The sequence below is a fragment of the Ambystoma mexicanum genome, chromosome 1q (genome assembly GCF_040938575.1).
Source record: "Ambystoma mexicanum isolate Mex_15411 chromosome 1q, UKY_AmexF1_1, whole genome shotgun sequence".
NCBI lineage: Eukaryota > Metazoa > Chordata > Amphibia > Caudata > Ambystomatidae > Ambystoma > Ambystoma mexicanum.
In genome coordinates, this window is record NC_090922.1 from 1,309,158,992 (window position 1) to 1,309,184,330 (window position 25,339).

Consider the following 25,339-nt stretch of genomic DNA (forward strand, 5'->3'; position numbering starts at 1 on the left):
AGCTTCACATAATTGAAACTTAAGAACAGAATATCCTGTCTTTGGAAGGTCGAGATAAGGAGGCATAGGCAGGTGGCAAGCCGAATAAGAATGAAATGCACAAATTGAGAGAAAGGTGCAGCTATCTCGTCTTAAATTACTCTGGAGCAAACCTCGGCTCTAAGGGCAGGCCGGGGGTCTCCCCAGTACACTTGGTAGCAGAGATTTGAAGCTTATCGACTATCGATTATTGATTAAAGTAAGACACCTATTGACCGTCGACATAAAGTAACTCTAGGTCTTCGGCAATATCATGAGTTCTTTGCCATTCGGCTGAGTAGACCGTGAAGCTCCCCGTAGACATTGGTAATTTAGAAAAAAAACCTGCAGAAAGGGCCTGAAGGGACCCGTGTTCCCCACACTTCCCTTCCCATTCCTATGTGCAGCTGAGTGGGTGAAAATCTGAAGAAGGCGGTAACAAAGGCGGTGATCCCGAGGGTCCAGAGAGGAACCATGCGAACAGTGAGTGAAGCAAAAAATTGAATGTTTTGGCAAATAGTGCATGCCTTAGAACAAGTAAAGGGAAAAGGTAACGGAGGGAGGAGGGAAAACAAAATATAATTAGAAGTAGAGAAGCCTGTATATATATATATATATAAGGGGATAATGACTCGAGAATAATAAAAGAGAGAGGTTACCGGGGTAGACACCCGAGAAGAGAGAAGTTACCGGGGCAGACACCCGAGAAGTGAGAGGATTCGCCTTATTCCTACGCTTTAATATAGTGGCTAGAAGAAAAGTGTACCCAGAGTCCAACATAATGGGGAACAAATAGACTACCACAACATTTAAAGACGTCGTGAAAGGGGTACGTTTACACTCCATGAAGGGGTAATGATTAGAGGCAGAGATATCTGTCTCCAGCTGGTATCCATCAAATCTGTCAAGTGTCTTTCTTAGATGTTTTGTTGTGACGTCATATGTAAAATATTTTCTTAGAGAACTGATTTAAATTGGTGCGATTTAATAGCTGAGATAAAATCGGATGTGAATTGATGTTTTTTTAATAAATCAGAAGATATACATTTTTGTGGAAATTTGGATTGGAGCTTGCGACATTTAGTGCTTGCTCATATTGTTAGAAGCTGTTTAAACCACACGAAAGCATTGACAAGGCTTACATAAGAGGAAAGGGAACAGATTTAAGAATGGAAGACATGACTCCTTTGGCACACTTATGCAAACAATTGCGAAACCATGCACCCAAGCTAAAGAAATATAGTACTGAGTGGGTTAAAGTCACCGCCCACAAGATGTTCATGCCATGGCCACAAAATAGGTCTTTATATAAAGCCGTCTTACAACATATGACAACGTATTTGCATGCCACGTATACAGGCAAGAAGTTAGAAAAACGCCTTGCTGTTCTCGAGTTATGGAAAATGTATGAACAGGGAAAGGAGGAAGAACCGCCAACGGATTGAATACTTAATGTATGCACAGAGGTGGGTGAGACGCCTACCGCGCCACCTGCCCCACCCGAAACGAAAATTGAAGAAGGTAAGGACAAGGGATTATACCCGTTGAGGGAACTTAAAGCAGCCATGGGGTACAGCAGCCCCGCATATGAGTCACCTACACATAGTATTGACGAAAATCAAGGGAAAAATAAGGACAAGAATATTACCTGCGCAGTCCCAAGGAACAAGGGGAGACGCAATGACGAAAGAAGAGATCAGACACAGACAAGTGCATCTCTCGACAAAGAGAGAGAAAGGAAGAGATGGAAAGGAAGCGAAGACAGAACTGATGAGATAGCATTCGCAAAAGACAAATGGATGGCAGGACAAATTTTACTAAAACTCGATGGGAAAGGCATTGATGACATGAAACAAACTGAGAGGTTAGATGCGACACAGAGGAAGGCGAAAGTGAAGGAGTTAAGAGACGAAAGGATAAGAAGGAAAGACAGACAGAGGCGAGAACAGCTATATCACGAAGAGCAAGAAAGACAGCTTGATCGCAATCCAAGAGCAGCCTACGATCAAGACAGACAGAAACAGCAAAGTTTAGAAGAAGAGCAAAGAATACGTGAAAAAAGAATAAGGAGACGAAGAGATGAGGAAATTCAAAGGGCAGATGAACATAGAAATGAAAAGAGAAAGGAAGAAGATAGGGTCAGAGAAGAGGCGAAGAAGCAAAAAGAATTTGATGACGATGTAGAGCGTAAGTGAAGACAGAGAGCAGGCAATCTTGAATATCTGGGGAGAGAGGTTAAAAAACCTGCTCCAGTTGTAGACTGGGAAGACATCGATGAACTCTTCCCTGCATACGATTCAGTACCAGGCACTTCTATGTCAAATATTGATGATGACTTCGACACCAGAAGCATCGGAGAAACGATCGATAGACTGTAACGCTCACCTGATTCCCACTGAGGCGCAGGTCTGGCTTCGAGTGCTGATGCTTCTTCAATGGTGAAGCGCAGGACTCTGAAGATGGACAGGAAGGGCCCTCTACTCTGGCTTCTCCGGCTCGCAGGAATATTCCCCTGTGCGTGAAAAGGGAGTATTACCTACTGACTGAGTTATGCTCAAGCCTCCCACTTTCTTCCAACCCTCCACGATACCCTTCCACGATTCCCCGTGAAGTCTCACCTTAGGGTCTGAAAGGATGAGCTCTCCATCCTGCTTCTGGCGCAGGGGCGCTTTGAACCCAGTTACTTCACTGGATTGAGGTTGGATGGGAGTTCAGGTAAGCTTGATTATACTGGTAAGGCGCTGTAAAAGTTCTGTTGCAAGTTCAAAAGTTCAAGCTTTAAATAATAATGTTCATTGGGCCTCATTACGACCCAGGTGGTAAGTTACCACCTGGGCCGTGACTTTACCACCATGGCGTAAACTATGTTTACGCCATGGTGGTTGGCGGACTTACCGCCCCATTCCGAGTTTGGCGGGGCGGTAAGTCCCCAATCCCCATTTACCCTTCCCCATTCCCATTTTTGCCCCATAGGGCATAATGGGAGTGGGGAAGGCGTTAATTACGCCACCGTAAATTACGGTGGCGTAATTAACTCCATGGTCCCTTAGCGCCATGGATTTTAACACCTGCTAAAAGCAGGTGTTAAATCCGCCATGGCGCTAAGGGACCTCGTACTCAGGCGGTAAGGGTCGGCGCTGTTTACGCCGCCGTAAACCCCTTACCGCCTGAGTCGTAATGAGGCCCATTGTCTTTTTTCAGGTGATGAATGAAGATTCCTTTGGAGACTTCTTGCAACAAAGCGCTGATGTTGATGTCTTTTCCCCATAGGGGCCGGGGTTCGGAATGCCAGAAATATGGCGCCGACCCGAAGTGAAACGTGCAGTTCCAGTAAAGATCTGGTAAGTCCTAGATGAGTGCTCAGGTGATGTTTTTGCATTCGCTCATCTAATGTCTTTGTCTTTTTTCCCCATAGGGGCCGGGGTCCTGCTTGGAAGCAGCAAGACCCGAAATGAAATGGGAATGACCCAACAGGTAAGTCTTAGAAGGAAACTGGGCTTTTCCTATTCCCTTCCTTCTCTCACCTCTTATTCTTGTCTTTCTCTCTAGGCTCTGGGAAGTGGCTGTGTATCCGGATGATCGCTGCTGAAGATGGAGGAACCCAGGAAAGGTGAGTGAAATGCAGCGTTGCAGCGATCGTAACGAAATGCTTTTAAAAATGATGTCTTTCCTTTCAGGATCGTCGGTGATGTCTCCGTGGTGCAGATTAGCTGGTAGGTCTCTTGTCTCCCTTTGCAGGTGACCCAGGATGCTGACAGGCGTGGCTGAAGTCCAGATGCAGGAGCTGACACGGTGAGCGTCCAGCTGCGAGGAGCAGAACAACACGAAGCGTGAGTTGCTGATCGGGTGTGGTTTAAATAGCTTTGGAAGAAGTTCCAAGTGTGTATCCTTCCTCCGATCAGGTATGTATCCTTCCCCGACCACACCCGGGTGGAAAGTAGTCCCACAGGTAAAGTAGTTCCTATTCAGGCCTCAAGAGAGCCTGGATGTGGCAGCATGGTCTGCATCAGGTAAGTGCACATTAAAACACTTGAACACATGTCTAGCTTTATGAGCCTGGCGCCTAAGGCGCCAGGACAGAGGTCCAACATCAGCCTGGCGCCTAAGGCGCCAGGACTGCGTCCAAAGGGCCCCAGCTTGGGCCCGCTGGCACTCCCCTGGGGGAAATGATGCCTGCCTCTGGGGTTGCTGGGTCGGACCTGGCTCCTTGGAGGTAGGCATCATGACAGTACCCCCCCTCAAGGCCCCTCCCAAGGTTCTTCCCTCCGGGGGTTTGGGCTTGTTCGGAAATCTCCGGTGAAACCTTTGTACTAATCGAGGTGCGTGGACATGGTTATTAGGCTCCCACGATCTCTCCTGAGGTCCATATCCCTTCCAGTCAACAAGATAGAAGAGTTTCGACTTTACCACCTTGGAGTCTATAATGTCTTTAACTTCGAATTCTAATTCCCCTTCAATTTGAACTGGATCTGGAGGTTTGGACAATCGGGTTCCTGGTTGTACTGGCTTCAAAAGTGATGCATGAAAAACTGGATGAATACGCATGTTGGACGGTAGATCCAGTTTAAAGGCCACTGGGTTGATTATAGCTTTGATGGGATAAGGTCCTATGAATCTGGGATTGAAGGTTCGCGGGCCCTTGAGGGGTAAATGTTTAGTTGCTAGCCATACCTGGTCTCCTACTTGGTAAGGAGGAGTTTTACTTCGGTGCAAATCAGCGTTTTCTTTATACTTTTTCTTGGCTTGCTGTAAATGAGTTGCAGCTTCTTTGAAGGCTCGGGTTATTGTGCAATGCAGATGATTTACTGCGGGCATTTCCAGGGTCAGAGGTGGATCTAGATCAGAGGTCCGTGGATCGTGACCATACAAAGTATAAAAGGGGGTTTGTCCGGTTCCAGAATGCACTGAATTGTTGTATGCATATTCTGCGATCCAAAGGATGTCTTTCCAATTTAACTCGGATTGGTGTAACATGCACCGAAGATATTGCTCGAGAGTCTGATTGGTTCTCTCGGTTTGTCCGTCGGTCTGGGGGTGGTGGCTGGTGGATAACCGCACATCTATTTGTGCTAGTTGGCAACACTTCTTCCAAAAATGTGAGATAAATTGACTTCCACGATCCGAGACTAAAATGGAAGAGAAACCATGTATGCGAACTATATTCTCCAGGAATTCCTTGGCCAAGGTGGAAGCTGAAGGCAAACCCTTTAAAGGGATAAAGTGGGCCATTTTGGAGAATAGGTCCACAATTACAAGGATTGTGTTGTAACCAGCACCAGGAGGCAGATCTGTTATAAAGTCCATTGACAGGGTGTGCCATGGTGCCGGTGGAATATCCAAGGGTTGAAGTAGGCCGACTGGCCTTTTCTTTTGAGCCTTGTTTTGGGCGCAAATTCCACAAGACAGTACAAAAGACTTTATGTCTTTTCTCCAAGAAGGCCACCAGAAGTGGCGTTTGATTTTTTCCTCTGTTTTAGCGATACCAGGGTGTCCTTCCATTAAAGATTCATGATGATGGGCAATAACAAGTTCTTGCAATTCTTTACTTGGCAGAAACAACCGCTCCTGGAAGTAGGGTAAGTCATCCTTAACGGTGTAATGAGGACCCTTTTGACTCCATTCCAGTAAGGTTGAAGAGTCTAGAAGTTGTTTTACTTGCGTTTGGATATCCTCAATAGATTGCAATGAAGTTAAGCCTAAGATTCTTTGCTCAGGTATGATGGGCACAGGTTCTAAGCTCGAATTAGGTTCTTCCATGCCAATCCGGGATAAGGCGTCTGCTCTTCCATTCTTGCAGCCAGGGCGATAGGTAATTACAAAATCAAATTCCGCAAAGAATAGAGCCCATCGGAGTTGTCGTGAAGATTGAGCTTTGGCCGTCTTTAAATACTGTAAGTTTCTGTGATCCGTAATTACGGTGATGGTGTGTCTTGCCCCGAGAAGGTAGTGATGCCAAGCCTTGAAGCAGATTTGATGGCCAGTAACTCTTTATCGGTAATTGCGTAGTTGATTTCAGGAGGAGAAAATTTTCTGGACCAAAAGGCCACTGGGTGTAGTTGGTTAGTTTTTGGGTCTCTTTGCGACAGGACAGCTCCCATGGCCGAACTGGAAGCATCGGTTTCCACTATGTACGGGAGATCTGGGTGCGGGTGCATCAATACAGGTGCAGAGGTGAATTTGGTTTTCAGGTCCTGAAAGGCTTGTTCAGCCTCAAGAGTCCATTCGAAGCGTTTGTTTTTCTTTAGAAGAGCGGTGATGGGTTGGACTGTTCGGGAAAATTCCGGGATGAATCTTCGATAGAAATTGGCAAAGCCGAGCATGCTCTGAACTCCCTTCACCGAGCTTGGAGATGGCCATTTGAGGATGGCGTCCACCTTTCGCGAGTCCATTCGGATTCCTTGAGGTGTCAGGATGAATCCGAGAAACTCAACTTCTGTGGTATGAAAAACGCATTTTTCGAGTTTTGCAAATAGCCTGTGCTGGCGCAGTTTCTCAAGAACTGCCCTAACATGTTTTCTGTGATCAGATTCTGAAGAAGAGTACACCAGGATGTCGTCAATGTAAACAATGACGCAGACATCGATAAGTTCCCGAAGAACATCATTCATAAAGTACTGAAAGGCGGCAGGTGCATTGCACAAACCGAAGGGCATCACCTGATATTCGAAGAGCCCAAATTTGGTGCGGAATGCAGTCTTCCATTCGTCGCCTTCTTTTATGCGCACCAGGTGATAAGCTCCTCGGAGATCTAACTTCGTGTACACACAAGCGTCTTTCACCTGGTCGATAAGCTCAGGGATCAAGGGCAGAGGATAACGATTCTTAATCGTTATTTGATTTAGGGCGCGATAGTCTATACACATTCTAAGGTCGCCTTTTTTTTTGGCACGAAGAACAGAGCTGAAGAGACAGGAGACTTGGACGGGCGAATAAAACCATTGGCTAGGTACTGATCTAAATACTGATGCAAATGCAGGTTCTCAGGTTCCGTAAGAGCATAAATCCTACTACAAGGTAGTTGAGCATTGGGTACCAGATCAATCTGGCAATCATAAGACCGATGGGGAGGTAACGTGTTAGCCTGTTCTTTCTGAAAAACGTCTTGGAATTCTTGGTATTCTGACGGTAGCTGTACAGGGGTGGAAGTTGCTGTGGCTAGACCCATAGCTGGATTTCTTGGATAACAAGTTGGTTCACAATCAGGAAAACTTATCTTTTTTGCTCGCCAGTCAATTCTGGGATTATGTGTTTCTAACCAAGGAATTCCAAGAATTACTTGAAATTGTGGGGCCTTGATCACATCAAACACGATTGCTTCCCGATGTCCATCCTGACCCACCAGTGTCACTTCAAGAGTGGAATGCGCTACAGGCCCTGAGGCTATTTCGGTTCCATCTACTGTAGTAATGACATCTTGGGTTACTTTCGGGCGGAGAGGAAGCTTAATCCTGGAAGCCAATTCACGGTCTATGTAATTTCCAATAGCTCCACTGTCGATGTATGCTTTTATGGCATGCAACTGCTCAGGCTGTTTTGGGTCCACGAGCACCATTGGCATGACGAAATGCGAGGTCAAAGAGTTCGTTTTCAAGCTCGGCAAGCGGACCCCTACGCTTGCCGGGCTAGGTCGTTTCCCGAATCAGGTGTCACTAATTCGTTATCAGTAGCTCCAACCACCTTCTTAAGTGGTTTAACTGGACAATTTCGAAGAAAGTGACCGGAAGTCCCGCAATACAGACAAAGTTGCATTTGCCGCCTTCTCTCTCATTCTTTCTGCGTTAATGGTCCTTTAACACCACCGATTTGCATAGGTTCAGATACGTCGGTACTCTTGGAGGTAGCGTGGGTTTTGATCGGTGCTCAGTTTTCATACTTGAACCGATCTGCTTTTCTATTTTGAAGTCTGTGATCAAGTTGAACCACCAAGTCAATGTAGTCTGCGCAGACCTGGGGTGGGTTTACTATCTGAGCCAGAACATCCTTAAGCTCTCCGCGCAGGCCTCGATGAAACAATGTGATCCTTTTGCTTTCTGGCCATCCAGTTTCCACAACCAGTCTGTTAAAGGTGGCTATGTAGGATAGAAGATCCTGATTACCTTGTCGTAAGGATAGCAGTTCGTTATCAAGGGCCTGTCCTTGAGAGTGTCGAGCGAACAATCTTTCGATGCTGGCCTGGAAGCCCTGAAAATTCTGGAGAATGGGATCATCCTGATTTACCAATGGAATAGACCAATCGGCTGCACTGCCACTGAGGTAAGATAGTATAAAGGCTACCTTGGTCTGGTCGTTAGGGAAGGCTCCGGGTCTGCATAGAAAGTGTAAACGACATTGGTTCATAAAGATGGCATATTTCTTGGGATCCCCCGCAAAACGTTCAGGCGGGGCCAAAGGCATGTGTCCAGGTAGATTAATTTGTACCGGGTTACTCAAACCCATTGATGTGGAAATGTCTCTGGAATTAGGTAAAGGAGTGTGCCCTGCCTGGGCCTGTAATAACCTTTTGGCGAGGTCATCAGTTCTTTCCTTAGATAAGATCAGTTCTCTTTTGAGAGCGTTAGTCTCCTGGCGGGCTGAGTGCACCTCTGCCTGTAATTCCCCCAAAAGCTGGGCCAGCTGGTCAGTCTCGGAAGTCTCCATAGCGCCCGGGTGGGAAATTGTGGGTAGGCTTCGCGTTCTGTAACGCTCACCTGATTCCCACGGAGGCGCAGGTCTGGCTTCGAGTGCTGATGCTTCTTCAATGGTGAAGCGCAGGACTCTGAAGATGGACAGGAAGGGCCCTCTACTCTGGCTTCTCCGGCTCGCAGGAATATTCCCCTGTGCGTGAAAAGGGAGTATTACCTACTGACTGAGTTATGCTCAAGCCTCCCACTTTCTTCCAACCCTCCACGATACCCTTCCACGATTCCCCGTGAAGTCTCACCTTAGGGTCTGAAAGGATGAGCTCTCCATCCTGCTTCTGACGCAGGGGCGCGTTGAACCCAGTTACTTCACTGGATTGAGGTTGGATGGGAGTTCAGGTAAGCTTGATTATACTGGTAAGGCGCTGTAAAAGTTCTGTTGCAAGTTCAAAAGTTCAAGCTTTAAATAATAATGTTCATTGTCTTTTTTCAGGTGATGAATGAAGATTCCTTTGGAGACTTCTTGCAACAAAGCGCTGATGTTGATGTCTTTTCCCCATAGGGGCCGGGGTTCGGAATGCCAGAAATATGGCGCCGACCCGAAGTGAAACGTGCAGTTCCAGTAAAGATCTGAGTTGCTGATCGGGTGTGGTTTAAATAGCTTTGGAAGAAGTTCCAAGTGTGTATCCTTCCTCCTATCAGGTATGTATCCTTCCCCGACCACACCCGGGTGGAAAGTAGTCCCACAGGTAAAGTAGTTCCTATTCAGGCCTCAAGAGGGCCTGGATGTGGCAGCATGGTCTGCATCAGGTAAGTGCACATTAAAACACTTGAACACATGTCTAGCTTTATGAGCCTGGTGCCTAAGGCGCAAGGACAGAGGTCCAACATGAGCCTGGCGCCTAAGGCGCCAGGACTGCATCCAAAGGGCCCCAGCTTGGGCCCGCTGGCACTCCCCTGGGGGAAATGATGCCTGCCTCTGGGGTTGCTGGGTCGGACCTGGCTCCTTGGAGGTAGGCATCATGACATAGACTATATCATGAAATGGGGTGAGAACAAATACCCCAAGGGGAGGGGGAAGACGAGCACCTGGAAAGCACTCAGCTGTATAACACTGAGGGGGTCACTATCCCTGGATAGATTAGAAATAAGTGGGAACAAAGAGGAAACGAGAAGTCGCACTAGTTGGGGACAATGTCCGACTCCGAAAGGGAGGAGCGCGAGGAAAATGAGGAAGAGGGACGGAGCAAAAGACGACTCCCAAAGGAAAAAGGAATAAGGTTGTCAGACAATAGCGAACCTACACCGAGAGCATCAGAGTCCGCCACACAGCCTGACCAATATGAAGAAGAATCTGAGGTTCAGAGGGGGGTGTCTTCGCCGCCCTATGTAGACAGATTAAGGGCATTGCCAGGTAGACAGCGATGCGGGAATATTACTGCTGCAATAGACAGGAGAACAATGAGAGAAGAGAGAGAGGGCTACACATTCCAATTTCCTTTGCTCGAGAAGGGGGGAATAAGACCACAATATATTCCATGGTGACACATGGAATGAGAACATTTGAAAAACAAGCTTCCAATGCAGACATCGGGAGCCGGAAAATGGATACATGAGTTAGAAAAAATGACAGGAAGAAACACGCTAGCTATAGGGGACATCAAAGGTCTCCTGATCGCCATACTTGGTGAGAGAGCTGACGATGTGTGGGCATGAGCAAGCTACCCTGGCGTAACCACAATTAATACTTTGCATGATGGAGTTCCATTTAACAATTGTAGAGCCGCAGTATGGAAAGCGCTACGAGTACTATACCCAGATACTACTGATATGGGAGCTATAATGACGAGAAAGATAAAGGAGTCTGAAGATCCGTTAATTTATATACAGAAGATATACAGAATCGTGGACGAAATGTATACCTGTGTTTTACCATATACTGTGCCAAGGGCTGCCAGAGCCAGTGCAGAAACAACTCAAGAAATTGGTGGGAATCGAAGCCAAATCTTGGGCTGAAATACAGTTGACCATCGCACATTATTGTAGACTGTTGCAGGAAAAGAATTGCAAAAAGGAAGCAACTCGAAAAGGTGAGGAAGCGAAATTGGTGCAAAAGAAATTGTCAAAATATGCTCTTGAGGGAGCCATGATAACTAGTACAGCTGTATCAAGCATGCAGCAAGTGGCTAGTCCACAACAGAATAATCAGGGAAATACTGGATTTTATCCAAGGGGAAGAGGATTTAGGGAAAGAGGATGGCAGAGCAATCAGGGAGGTTTCCAAAATATGCAAAATGGTAACCAATATATGTCAAATGGGCAAATGATCCGACCACCGCCAGTTTGTTGGCTTTGCGGAATGACAGGGCATTTGGCGCGCACATGCAGAAATGAAGGCATGATGCAGAATGGCCAAGGAACAGGAGCAGGCATGGCAAATCCACCTGCAGTTTTGCACCGAATCATGCAGTGTAACAACAAGCATAAGGATCGCAGCAAGGGGTGCAGCCGCAAAGCATGGGGAATTTTCCACACAGACAATCCCAACAGGCACCACTGCAACTATCACAGACCATGAACCCTGAAATGAAAAGTAATAATGGCAATGGGGGAAATCCACCAGCACACAGTGGGCTGAATTTATGTATAAAGTAGGACAGCTCACTGGGAACCCTTGTGTGTTCTATCCTATCAGTGACACCAGACCCTCACAGGGAACCTAGGGTGGATGTCGTTATAGGAGGTAAAGAATATTCCTTCCTAGTTGACACGGGTGCAGCACGCTCGTGCATACGTGAAGGCAAATTTTCCATGTCCGGCGATGCCATAGATACTCAGAGTTTTACAGGAGCTATCAGTCGAGTTCCCTTTATAAATGCACTTCCAGTCTCTATAGGAGATTGCAAAATGTATGTACCTCTATTTTATTCTCGGCAGCCCCCGTAAATATTTTGGGTCGAGATTTAATGACAAAGTTGAACATGACGATCTCGTTCACGGAGGAGCGCATAGTATGTTCCACTCCAGGAATGCACTACTCAAATGTATTCAAAATGTTTAGAGCATACTCAGGACACATAGCCATCAGGGCCATACCATTAGAGCCAGAAATGTTCGCATATGGTATGTGTGTGCTTATGGCAGGATTGCCATGCCTTGCAGACAAAATCATGAGAATCCCTGATGAGTTCTTATTCAGACCCAGAATACCAAAGCACGAGGAGGAGGGACAAGTATTTCGCTTGATGATACACACAGCTGCAATACGAGGGAAAGTGGATTTGGTTGACGGTTACGATGACGAGGACCGACAATGGTGTGTGATAATTGCCATTGAAGAAGGATATCTGTCATGATGCCTACCCCCTGGCATCCGGATCAAGCCCATCAGGCCCGGGAGCAGGCATCCAGACATTTACAAAAACCCAAGCAGCCCCAGCTAGGGGCTGTCTGGGTTCAGTCCTGGCGCCGTAGGCACCAGGCTCATAATAAAAATCAGTCCTGGCGCCATAGGCGCGAGGCTCATAGACATTACTTACCTCATGCAGACCATGCTGCAAATAAATCCAAACTAACGTGAGGCCTGGATGGGACTATTTTACTACAGGGACTATTTTTTACTCGGGTGTGGTCCTGGGGAACTTCTTTCCTGGGACTACTTTGGAGGCTATTTATACCACGCCCGAACAGCAGCACATGCTTCGTGTTATTCTGCATCCAGCAGCGTGACTCTCACCGTGCCTGCAGCCAGCATCCAGTCTTCTGCCACGCCCGCGTGCCTGCAGCCAGCATCCAGTCTTGTGCCACGCCCGCCTCGAAACCGGAGCGCCTAGAAAAAAGGGGAAGAAAAGGACAAGGTTAGAAAACAAACTTATTTCAAATTCCTCACCTGATTCCGGATCCATTTCATCTCCCGACCTGGAAACTATATGTCATGATGCCTACCTCCAAGGAGCCAGGTCCGACCCAGCAACCCCAGAGGCAGGCATCATTTTCCCCAGGGGAGTGCCAGCGGGCCCAAGCTGGGGCCCTTTGGATGCAGCCCTGGCGCCTTGGGCGCCAGGCTCATGTTGGACCTCTGTCCTGGTGCCTTAGGCGCCAGGCTCATAAAGCTAGACATGTGTTCAAGTGTTTTAATGTGCACTTACCTGATGCAGACCATGCTGTCACATCCAGGCCCTCTTGAGGCCTGAATGGAACTACTTTACCTGTGGGACTACTTTCCACCCGGGTGTGGTCGGGGAAGGATACATACCTGATCGGAGGAAGGATACACACTTGGAACTTCTTCCAAAGCTATTTAAACCACACCCGATCAGCAAGTCACGCTTCGCGTTGTTCTGCTCCTCGCAGCTGGACGCTCACCGTGTCAACTCCTGCATCTGGACCTCAGCCACGCCTGTCAGTATCCTGGGTCACCTGCAAAGGGAGACAAAAGACCTTACCTGCTAAATCAGCACCACAGAGACATCACACCGACGATCCTGAAAAGGAAGACATAATTTTAAAAGCATTTCACTACGATCGCTGCAGCGCTGCATTTCACTCACCTATCCATCCTGGACGCCACCATCTTCAGCAGCGATCATCCGGATCCACAGCCACTTCCCAGAGCCTAGAGAGAAAAAGACAAGAACAAGGTGAGAGAAGGAAGGGAATAGGAAAAGCTCAGTTTCCTTCTAAGTCTTATCTGTTGGGTCATTCCCATTTCATTTCGGGTCTTGCCGCTTCCAGGCATTTTCCGGACCCCGGCCCCTATGGGGAAAAAAGACAAAGACATTGAATGAGCGAATGCAAAGACATTACCCGAGCGCTCATCCAGAACTTACCTGTCATTTACTGGAACTGCACGTTTCACTTCGGGTCGGCGCCATATCTCTGGCATTCCGAACCCCGGCCCCTAAGGGGAAAAAGACAATGAACATTATTATTAAGCTTGGACTTTTGAACTTGCAACAGAACTTTTACAGAGCCTTACCTGAATAGTCAAGCTTACCTGAACTCCCATCAATCCTCAATCCAGTGAAGTAACTGGGTTTCAACGCGCCCCTGCATCAGAAGCAGGATGGAGAGCTCATCCTTCCTGACCCTAAGGTGAGACTTCACGGGGAATCGTGGAAGGGTATCGTGGAGGGTTGGAAGAGAGTGGGAGGCTTGAGCATAACTCAGTCAGTAGGTAATACTCCCTTTTCACGCACAGGGGAATATTCCTGAGAGCCGGAGAAGCCAGAGTAGAGGGGGCCTTCCTGTGCATCTTCAGAGTCCTGCGCTTCACCATTGAAGAAGCATCAGCACACGAAGCCAGACCTGCGCCTCCGTGGGAATCAGGTGAGCGTTACACTACATCAGTCCTGCACGCGTCGCTTCGCCAGCTCCAGCACGGCGCCATACTCACCAGTTCTCACAGCATCTTTCGATCCGGCACTGTCTCCATCATTTCTTCGCCGTACTCCGGCACCTAGGGGCACAAGAATAACAAGGTGAGCCAAGGGAATCAACAAATACCTCTTACCACCGTAGACTTACCTGATTTACCACCGGCGGTATTATTCTCCATATCTTCATATGCCGCATCTGTAAAGAGGGAGAAAAACAACACGTTAACGCATGCAATAGTTACCGGACAGCGTTGGGTAACACAGACTCTTACCTGAACGCCAGCAGCAGCTACGAGACCTTCTTCTCACAAACTCAGTTGCAACTTAAGGAAGGAAGAGGACAAGAGTGAACATCGGGCACATTGAACTCTTTGAACTTGATACTTACTAATCCCGCCTGGGACTTCAATGCTTACCGGAACTCTCCCAACGCCTTCAAACCAGTGAAGTAACTGGTATCTACGCCCCCCTGCAAGACACGCAGGATGGAGAGCTCATCTTTTACAAACATAAGGTGAGGTTACTAAGGGGATATCGGAGGTGATTAGTGGGGGAGAGCGAGAACAGTGTGGAGGCCATCACTAAAACCCACAGGTGGCTAATCCCTGTCTCCACTTGCAGGAAAATACTTCTTCGGGTCCAGCAGACAAGACTAGGCGGGCCAGTCCAGACAGTCATCTCTGCACTACGCATCACGTTGAAGGAAACCGCAGCTGTCCTGGTCCGATCGACACCCCTGTGGTGTCCAGGTGAGCGTAACAATATCGAGTGACTGACGTCACCGATGACGATCTGTTTGAAGAACAAGCAGAGGTGGGAGAGACAATGGTGGAAGTGAGTCTCACCTTTTGGGTAAAGATGATTAAAAGAGAGGTACCTCAGAGAATGATGTTGGTACTAAAACATCCTGAATATTTTGATGACGACATAGTCAAAGTGCCTGTCTCAGTGTGGACTACAGGACCCTATGACGTAGGCCTCTTGAAGGGGGTTGGAGAAGTGAAGATTAAACTGAAGCCAGGAGCAATTCTACCAAGAGCCTGACAATATCCCATGTCCAGAGAGGCAGATGAGGGGATTTTCAAGACAATTTCTGCCATGATGAACCGGGGCATCTTAGTGACATCATAGTCACCATGTAATATGTCAGTGCATCCTGTGAAAAAAGTAAAGGGGGGTCTTGGAGGCTAGTGCAAGACCTAAGGCCAATAAACGACATTGTTGAGGCCACGTTCCCTCTAGTCCCTAACCCGTCTATAATCCTATGTAATATACCCATTGAGGCAAAATATTTCACGGTGATTAACTTGAAAAATGCATTTTTCTCCATCCCATTGCACCGAGACTCACAAGATCTGACGTCATTTACGTTCAGACAAATGCATCTGAAAAGCACGAGGCTGCCACAGGGGTACTGTGAGCCTCTTTCTATTTTCAACAGAGTCCTGCAGATGGACTTAAGCAATATTGCATTAAAAAGTGTCATCCTGCAGTACGTGGATGACATCCTAATTTGCAGCACAACAGAAGAGCAATGCAGGCATGATTCTGTTCAGCTACTGACTATACTGGCTGAGAAAGGATACAAAGTTGACAAGGAAAAGTTACAATACTGTCAACAAGAAGTGCTGTACATAGGCCAGCTGATCTCACATGAGGGAAAGAAGGTGATCCCCGAAAGGGCTGAAGCCATATTGAACACGGCTAAGCCGCACATGATAAAGCAGATGCAGAGCTTTTTAGGCCTATGCAACAATGTCAGGGCATGGGTCTTCGACTACAGCTCTTACACTAAGCCTTTACTTCAGCCTCTAAAGAAGGCTCAAGTGACGAAAGAAAAGATCAAATGGTGTGAGGCCATGGAGAAAGGGTTTGCTGAACTCAAAAGACCTATTTGCACAGCTCCAGTTCTCGGGATTCCCAATTACGCAGAGGAATTGTACCTGTTTTCGCACACAAATGGCAGTGTTATGACAGCAATATCACACAGAGAACCACGTTGGGGTACAAACCCCTGGCATACTATAGTGGGAATTTGAACCCAGTAATGAAAGGTCATTTCCTGTGTGAACAGAATTTAGCTGTCGCAGCGTTCGCCATAGAAGAGGCTACAACTATTGTAATGGGATGCTCAAAGACTTTGTACGTCGATCACTCGCTATTTGCCATTCTAGAGAAACCAAAGGGCACATTGACATCTCAGAGAGCTTCCACTTATGAAGTGATCATATCAAATCCTTCAATTAAGGTAGTTTGATGTAATATAGTGAACCCAGCCATGTTTATAGCAGAGCCAGTCACTGAAGGAGAGCCAATACATGACTTTACAAATTATGAAGAATTTTATGATGAAATCCCCACGGTGAAAGAAAATGCCTTCGCAGTAGGAGAGATTGTCTTCATTGGTGGGTCTTCGAGGATCGATCAGAGTGTCGGACAAAGATATACAGGCATTGCTGTAATGAAACACACAGCTTCTTGGCGCACGAATACCATCTCATTACTCAGCGCAGGCTGCAGAATTATTGCTGTTGATACTCGCCAATGAGAATCACGCAGACCAGGAAGTAACGGTGTACAGTGACTCTGCCTATGTGACGTCAACAGTGCATGCAGGCTTATCGCGCTGGAAAAGGAGGGGCTACCTACGAACGGATGGCACGCCAGTGCAGCACGCAGCCTTATTGGACAGGCTGATTAAGGCACTAAAACTCCCAGTGGGCATAGCGTTTGTGAAATGCGCCGCCCACACGAACGGGACAGATTTTATCTCAAGCGGAAATCAAGCAGCATACAAGGAAGCCAAGCGTATGGCATCCAAAAGTGAGATGATTATGGAAGTGGAAGTCACCCATACCAATGAGAGAATGATGGTTGCACGAACGACACCTGAAGCCTATAACAGTGTTGGGCAGACGCAGCTAATAGAACTGCAAGGGGAGGCACCACAGGAAGAGAAAAACCTGTGGAAACGTCGAGGGTGTTCTTTAAACCCCTCTGACAGCTTGGGTGACAAAACAGCACTGGTAAACCAGTAATGCCTGTAGCCCTATTAAAAATAGCGCTGGAGCAGTTACATTACTTGGCGCATAAGGAGAATCTAGCAGCAAGGCTCACAGAAGACTGGTTCATACCGAATTCAGCTGAGCTTGTTGCATTCTTTATGGTGAACTGCATAATCTGCCAGCAATTCACAGATGGGCACACATTAAAAGTAATGAGAGGGGTCATCCCAATGCCAAATGGGCCTTTTCAGCACTTGCGTGTCGACTATGTCGACATGATTCAAGTATGTAACGGGTACAGATATTTAATTGTTGTGGTGTGTCCATTCTCTAGATGGATAGAGGCAGGTCCATGTACACGCCCAGACTCTACCTGTGCGGCCACATTTTTAGTGAGGGAAGTGTTCCCAAGGTGGGGGGTATGCAAAGTCATGAGATCAGATAATGGCCCTCACTTTGTTAATTCAATATTACAGTCCAGTCATTATTCACATCAAGGAAAAAACATATAATTCTGAACCCAGCAAGAAAGGACAGATGTCCCTGTCACCCACCAGAAGACAGCAGGTTGGCACACAATGTCCTTTTTCGCCTAGTCACTGACTTTCCAGAGCTAGTGGGGAGACCTATCGATGTTGACGTCCTCACATTCATCAAAGATCCAGCTAATGTCACAAAGATGGGAATTCTCCTGCATGGAATTTTGCTTCAAGTGGAACTTTCTAACCATCAGAGGAGCTATCTGAGGAGATTCTAAAAAGTCTTCTGCTGAGGGACAGATCGAGGAAGCAGTGTCAAGAACTTCACTTGTTATATTTTTGTTATTCTTCTCTATTTCTTCATACCGATTATAGCATAATATGTCCTCAGGACTGAAGCAGATTCGAGGAGTGGATTGGGAGTTTACTTACTTTGAACAGGCACAGTAAAGGGACTCACTGAAATGTTATTTTATTATGTTATTTTATTAGATTTTTCCATAGTCTAGCAAAGAAACTGTATCCTGAAATAAGAGACAATTTGTCACTCACAAGAGGGGGGGCACTTGTAGAGCACCTGACACTCTTGAACACAGAACCTGAAAGACGATATTGGGTAAAGGAATACTAACATTGACATTTGTTGAATGATCAAGATGGGGGTCCAGAGCAGCAACCTGGTCCTCCCACAAGTAGAGAGGCACCGCCGCTTCTCTGGAAGAAAATGCTGCTGCCTAACGTATAGAACCATAATGTACCTATGTATCATATTCATCATTATTTTATTGTCATTAACGATCAGAACTGTATTCTTTATTGGTGCGCAAAGCATTCCAATTTCAGTACACCCACCTAATGATGTACGCATGGAACCCACAAAAGCCCCAGACCTTACATAATCATTCCAGTCCCTAGAAGATCTGATGGTGGAGTGAATGAACTTGAGATGGATGTGATTAGCAATGATACACGCACACTTGTGGTAACAAATGAAAAGGAAAGCCGGAGACAGGGCTGGCACGAAGTGAATGAAGTAAAACTACAAGCACACAAACACTGAATGCACATGAAACATGCCTAGAGTCAACGAATGCAGAACCACAAACCAAAGCAGAAGAGAAGAAGAGACTGCCTGCCATAAGAAACTTCACAGAAGATATTGTGAGAAAACAAGAAGAGTTAAGAGGGAAACCAACAGAAGCAGTCATATGAGAGACTCTCAAGAAACTAAGGGCGAACTCAGAGAAACTCTCTGCAAGGACACAACTAATAGTAGGCTCATTATTTCCACACATAGCCAGAGCAATGAAGCTGAATGAGGAACTGAAAAACAAAACCACAGAGACTGTATTGCCAAGCATACATGTTCCCACACAAGAGACAAGTACAAGTTCCACAATGCAGCCATATACCAGACCAGCGTCAGGCTGGTTGGTGTGGGCATTTGCATCCAGAAGGGAAAAGATGTATGAAGAGAAGGAAAGAGCTGCCAGACTCTTGTCCACTCAAATGGTGCAGATGAGGAGGCCTGCACCATGGACCGGGATACCTGAAACTCCCTCTGCAAGGAAAAGCCATACAGACGCATTCAGAGATGTAGTAATAGCAAACTACATGAAAACCTTAAGAATCAAGAGAATCATGCATGGAGATGACAATGAACTGAACGACTATCTGGATAGTACGGCACACCTAGGTAACAACATTTGGTACCAGCACATGAAGGAGGTTGGAAACGAAATTCTAAAGGAGAATGCTTTGTTTGCGCACTCCTACCGTACAGCATGGGAAAGTCCAAGATCTTTGTGGCTATAGAAAATGATGTCCCAACAGCACACTGTCTCTCACACATAGCAATGTGCAAGACCAGAGGCGAGTTCATGGGAGGTGACGCCTCACTGATATGGCGCAATTGAAACAGCTTATCCCAATGAAGATGATTATGTCCAAGACATTAAGACAGAAACAGAGCTCACACTAGGAATCATGTGATCAGGTACGAGAAGCCTGGAGTTAAAGGAGCAGGAATAAGATGGGAAGTAAACTCGAGAATAAATGTCCAAGGAAAAAACCCATGAAGAGGCTCAAATCTGGAAAAACAGAGGCCAAATGCAGATTTGGGGAACAGTGCTTTCACCAGACGGATGGGAGAAAGAAGTAGTGATCTGCAGAGCATGGATGGTCCTCGAAGCCTGCAAAGAAGCAAATGAAAACTCACAAAGACTGTGCAAGCCATTATGGCCGAAACTTGCAAAACTGCTGACATGGGTCGAAGACAGAGGAGGACCCTTGCAGATAGTGCCACTAGAAAGCCCAAAATTGTGCTTCAGAAACAATGGCACAAGGAAGACGGGAGAGAATCAGAACTGTGGATGAATCTTTGATGCTCCAGGAATGGTACATGGAACTGCAGTGGCCATATATTATTGTGCATGTGGATCCAAAGCATACATCAGACTACCGAAAAACTGGGGAGACATATGCAACATAGTGAATGTCCATGTTCCAGCATTGGTGATCCCAAAAAGTGACCTGAATATTGTCAGTTTCCCGAAAGCAGATGCTCACCTGAGAAATAAGAGATATGTGGAACTGCTAACTCCGATGAAGAGAGAGAATTACTTCTCTGCTAAATCAGAAGAAGCATTTCATGCGATCCCATATGAACACAGGCTGTTCAGCCTCACCTCATCAGTGTTCATGATGCTCTTCGTGCCAAGAATCCAAGTTGGAGTAAATAATTGATGGTTGCAGATAACCAGATGGGAATTGCTACAGACGATCAACACGAGCATAAAAGGATTCAATGAGATTAAGGAAGAGTTAAGAGCAATCCGACTGATGACTCTCCTGAACAGATATGTCCTTGACACGATCACAGTTATGGATGGAGGAGTTTGTGCAAAAATTGGAGAATCATGTTGCACATTTATACCATCTCATAACGAGGAAAATGGAACTTTAACAGAAGCAATAAGTATGCTGACGAATCTACAGTACCAGATGATCAACGAAACGTACGAAGTTGATGATGACAGCTAGTTTGGATCACTGTTCTCATGGGTTCCACAATGGATGGCAGGTGCATTAAAGTTCTTAGGAGCCCTACTAATGATGATATTACTAGGACTTTATGTTATCAAGATAATAATCTCGCAATGCCAGAAAACTGCGATGAAAGCAATAGGGATGAAGATCATGATTGATGTCAAGCCAGGATGGAAGCCCAAAGATCTAACTGACGAAGAAATAAGAGACTTTGTGAAGGCCAGCAAACATGCACCAGAAGGTACAAAGTTTCTTTATCCCAGGAAACAGCGAAATAATGTGGGCAGATGGATTTACTGCAGCCCAAATGGACAATGCCAACTGATGACATGGAACAAAGACGAACATGTAAGGACAGCAGGAAATCTAAAAGGAGTAAGAAAGATATGGACTCCAAAAAGACACTTCTTAAAACCATCATATACAGACCCAGAAGATGTAGAAGGAATGAACCCAGATGACGAAGTAAAGATGAATACAGAGGAACAAAGTAAGATGAATCCAAAGGAGGAGGTGAAAGTGGTTGATGAATCGCCCAGAAGAGGGAGTTTAGAGGGGGTCCCAAATAAAGCCTGCACTCCCATCGCCCATTTTGAAGTACCAGGAACGTTCACACCAAAATATGTGATGTATGAGGAGCAAATAAACCAGCAGAGCGCCGCAGTAGGGCTCTGCCCAATGCCTATCAGAAGAACAACACCTGCTGAAGTACCAATACCCAGAAACCCATGGACAGTAAGATATCCGTTGAGAAAACCCTACCAGCAAACAAGACTAAATGAAGATTGCCTAAGTACCCTCCCAGAAGAAACCAAAAAGACCCTGATGGAAGACGAATGGTGACGTCACGAAGGCCCGGACGGACTCGCAGATAGAAGATATGACGACCCAAGGATGACACAGAGAGACGAAATGCCATGAATAAGGATATCGTGAACCTCGAAGAAGAGAACAATGTTGAAATATAAAGAAGCTTAAGCTGTAAGAAGGATGAAAACATTAAACCAGCTAACGCCTGTACATATGCTTGAAACCGCAAGAAAGTTAAGAAAACAGTGCGGCTTGCAATGCTAAGTAGAAGAATAGAGTGGCAAGCGCCATTATACATAATCTACCTCAAAACGAAGCACAGTATTGTAAGTGCGAGTCTACTTTTCACAAAAAGCAGAATCAACTCAGGTTACTAGAGGCCAAACAGGACTAGATTCGTATTCCAGCTAAACGAGAAGAGACGGCTGAATCAAAACTCAGCAGATGCAACTTGCGCCAGGAAGAGCTAAGGTCAGATCAATAGAAGGAACGAACAGTAGCTTCACATAATTTAAACTTAAGAACAGAATATCCTGTCTTTGGAAGGTCGAGATAAGGAGGCGTAAGCAGGTGGCAAGCCGAATAAGAATTAAATGCACAAATTGAGAGAAACCCGTCAAATTCACGGTGTGGGTAGCACGTGACCATCCGAGCATGAAGGAGCATGGGTTCACACCTATGCTTGGCATCTGCCCAGACAGAGATATCAGAACTTTTCGAGACAAGAAGATGCAGTTTCGAGGCCAACCACAGTGAACTAATTGACACATAGCCACTAAAGTAATGATTGATTGAAGAAAGGCAGGGTAGGCACCCTGCACCTGGCTGACCGTTCTGCGTGCTGGTGGAAGTGGAAATGTGGAAAAGTGGAAATGTATGAATGGGGTTGATGCCAACCCAATCACAATGGACCAAATAATCTAGGGTCCTATAGATAGCAGAACCAATGGGACGTTGTACTCTCAGTGACGTCTACAATAGTCATGTTTGAAGGGAAAGCTTAGACGCCCACCTGATAGTGTTTATTCAATCCCCTCACTCCGTTATCTTATACAGATATAGTACCTATACTAAAGTTACCTTTTCCTAACCAATAGAAATGCATATTAACTTTTGAGTGTTACACGTCAGATTATGACGAGTTTTGAGTATAAATGTCACTGTTTGTATGAAGTTTGTTGGAGTTGAAGCGAGACGGACTATCACATCACTGCTGATTTCCATGACTCCCCGTTTTTTGTACTTGTCATTAAACGGACTCCCTTTGCCAAGCCATTGAGTTGTCCTTATTAATTGGTGTTGGAGTAATACATCTGCACCCCCATCCATCTCAAAGGTGCAGCTATCTCGTCTTAAAGTACTCCGGAGCAAACCTCGGCACTATGGGCTGGCCGGGGGTCTCCCCGGTACAGGGTGAAGACCCCCATGATCTACTCCTCCATTGGTTGGTTCATGCTGCATCGCTACGCTCTGTCGCTCTGACATATTTGTGGGGCGGATGATAGCTCAGGGACAACACGTTTGTCTTGGAAGCAAGGCAATGCAGAGTGACACAAGTTTGAATCCTGTTCCTGTGCTTACAGACTGGTCTCTGGCAGTAAGCACAATACAAAATATTAATTAATTATACCCCTCCAATAAAAACATTCACCAGCCACCAGTGGGTCCAGGGTGGGGATTCTCAAACACATATTATCACATGTTTAAAGGCACGTCATGCTGCATTGCTTCAGCAAAGTGCTTAAATCGCTTCACTATCTCACTGAATAAGTGGCTCATGAATATGGTGATGATAATAAAAAATTTGGTGTCTGAAATACCAGCTGTGCCCACCTAATTGACCATTGGGATTGCATGGTTTATTTAACACATTGTGTATAGAAAGTACTACACTAGGTAATTATGGATTGTTTTCCATATCAGTACTTTCTATGTAAATGTAAATGATTGCCATCTGGCAAGGGTGTACAAGCCCTAGCCTTTTTGATTGTTATTACTAATAGAATGATGTGGTTAATCCATCTCAGAAAGAGTGGTCAGCTAACTAGACTTCTCCTTTCATAAAACTCCATGCCAGAAACACCAGTCTGTGGACAGATCTGCAGCACCTGCTCTCCAAAGGCACAGAACAGGTGGTCACAGGTGCCCCTTTTACAGCTGCTGGAGCACAAGGCACAAGGCTCCAGCATGCAAAGGCTGCATTTACTTCAGTACCTCTGGTTCAAAATATTGTAATCATGGATCTATCAGTGTGACAGTAGGATAAACTGTAAGAATAGGCCATACTGATTTCAGTATGGCGACCGATATAAACAATTAAAGACACTTCCAATTGAGCTCATCCCATTCTCAACTGGGTGAGTTCACACCAGCTACGGGAGGCCATGTGGGTTCCAGGAAACCTGATTGTGTGCATGCCAGTGAATGAGACAAAAGGCAGGCTGCCCACCTCTGTTGACTATCTGGGAGGATGTGTAACACATCCCTGCAAGGCATGGTAGCTTCCAACAGAAGATCTCCCGAGAGGATGGCATCAAAGAGGAAATTCTATCCAAAGGCCTGCACACCAGAGAGCCTGTGAAGCTTCTGGCTTCAGAGAGTGGCAGAGTTAGAGCAGAAGAAGGGCAAAATGGGCCTTGAGGAAGCAGTGGTCGAAGTGAGCGGGAGCGGTTGCGAGCAGTGCTCCTCTACTTTTTTTTAATTAAGTTTTACTGTTCCTATACTTTTATTTGAAAAAGAAACCGTTCTGGAATGGTTTCGTTTTAAAATAAAAAATGTAGGAAGAAGATAAAACTTGCACTTCTAGTGCATTACACTGAATGTTCCCTTAAACAGCCTATGCATGTGTTTGGGGGTTTGTATTGTGTGTGGGAGGGGGCGTGGTGAAGGGGTTTGCAGGGAGTGGGTGCAGGCCAATCAGAACATAGTTCCACTACTTCATTTCGTACACTTCGACCACTGTGAGGAAGGGTTCCTCCATCTTGCTGTCCTGTGGGCTTTGCCTTCCGTCCTGTCCCCTCCACTTCCTCCAGAATAAGGCATTCTGGTATGACATCAGTAGACAAAGGTCAATTGTCTTAGGGACACGGATTGGACCCCAAAGCTACCATCATTTCTTCCAATTCCCTGTGAACTTTTATATTTTCAAGTGTAGGTCTCCCATCCTGTCTTTAATTCACTTTTGAAGCTTAAAGGACATCAAGATGAATTCTTCTGGACCCTCTTGGTTGAGCAGTCCTTTCCAAACCCCTCTACCAGAGATGAAGTCAGGTGTCCCAAGGCAACAGCAATCTCTGTTCCCTACCCATCCCCAGGACAACACACGGGGGGGGGGGGCACGACATTGCTGAGAGGCAATGCCTAACACTAATAGCAAAGCAGCAGAGACTGAAAATGACTTACCTTGTCCTGGAGCCCCCTGCAGTGGGTCTAACAGCATAGAGAGAATCCAGAACAGCCATGTCTCCTGTGTTTTTACTCTCACCACCCCAACCTGAATTGTATCTTTTAAACCGCCAGGTTCTGCGATGCTTTGTTTGGCACTCGCCTTCAAACCGCTGCTTGCGTCCTTCGAGCCAGTTCAACTCTGCATCGTCCCAACAGAGCCCGTCACCTGTCTGGCTCGAGTACCATTACATGGTACAGATGACGTTTAACTTCAATGTCGTCTAAACAACCATCGAACCACCAGGACTTTTTATCGAGCGTCAAGTTGAACCGCTGGAGTATCGCATCACTTATCAACACAAACCAACAACACTCTTTGCTGGAACAATGCTCAAATGGCGAACTTCTGCTGGTGACCAACTTGCATCTCTTGGCATCGCTGTCATACCGCAAAGAACAAGACTTCCAACCCAACTTGATGCTATCTTGCTGCCTGGGATCAACATGACTCACTGCCTGCGAACACGGTTAGAAGAACTGGAACCAGGTACTATTGAGAGGCCTGTCCCTTGGTAAATGGCATAGCAGGCGGCCAT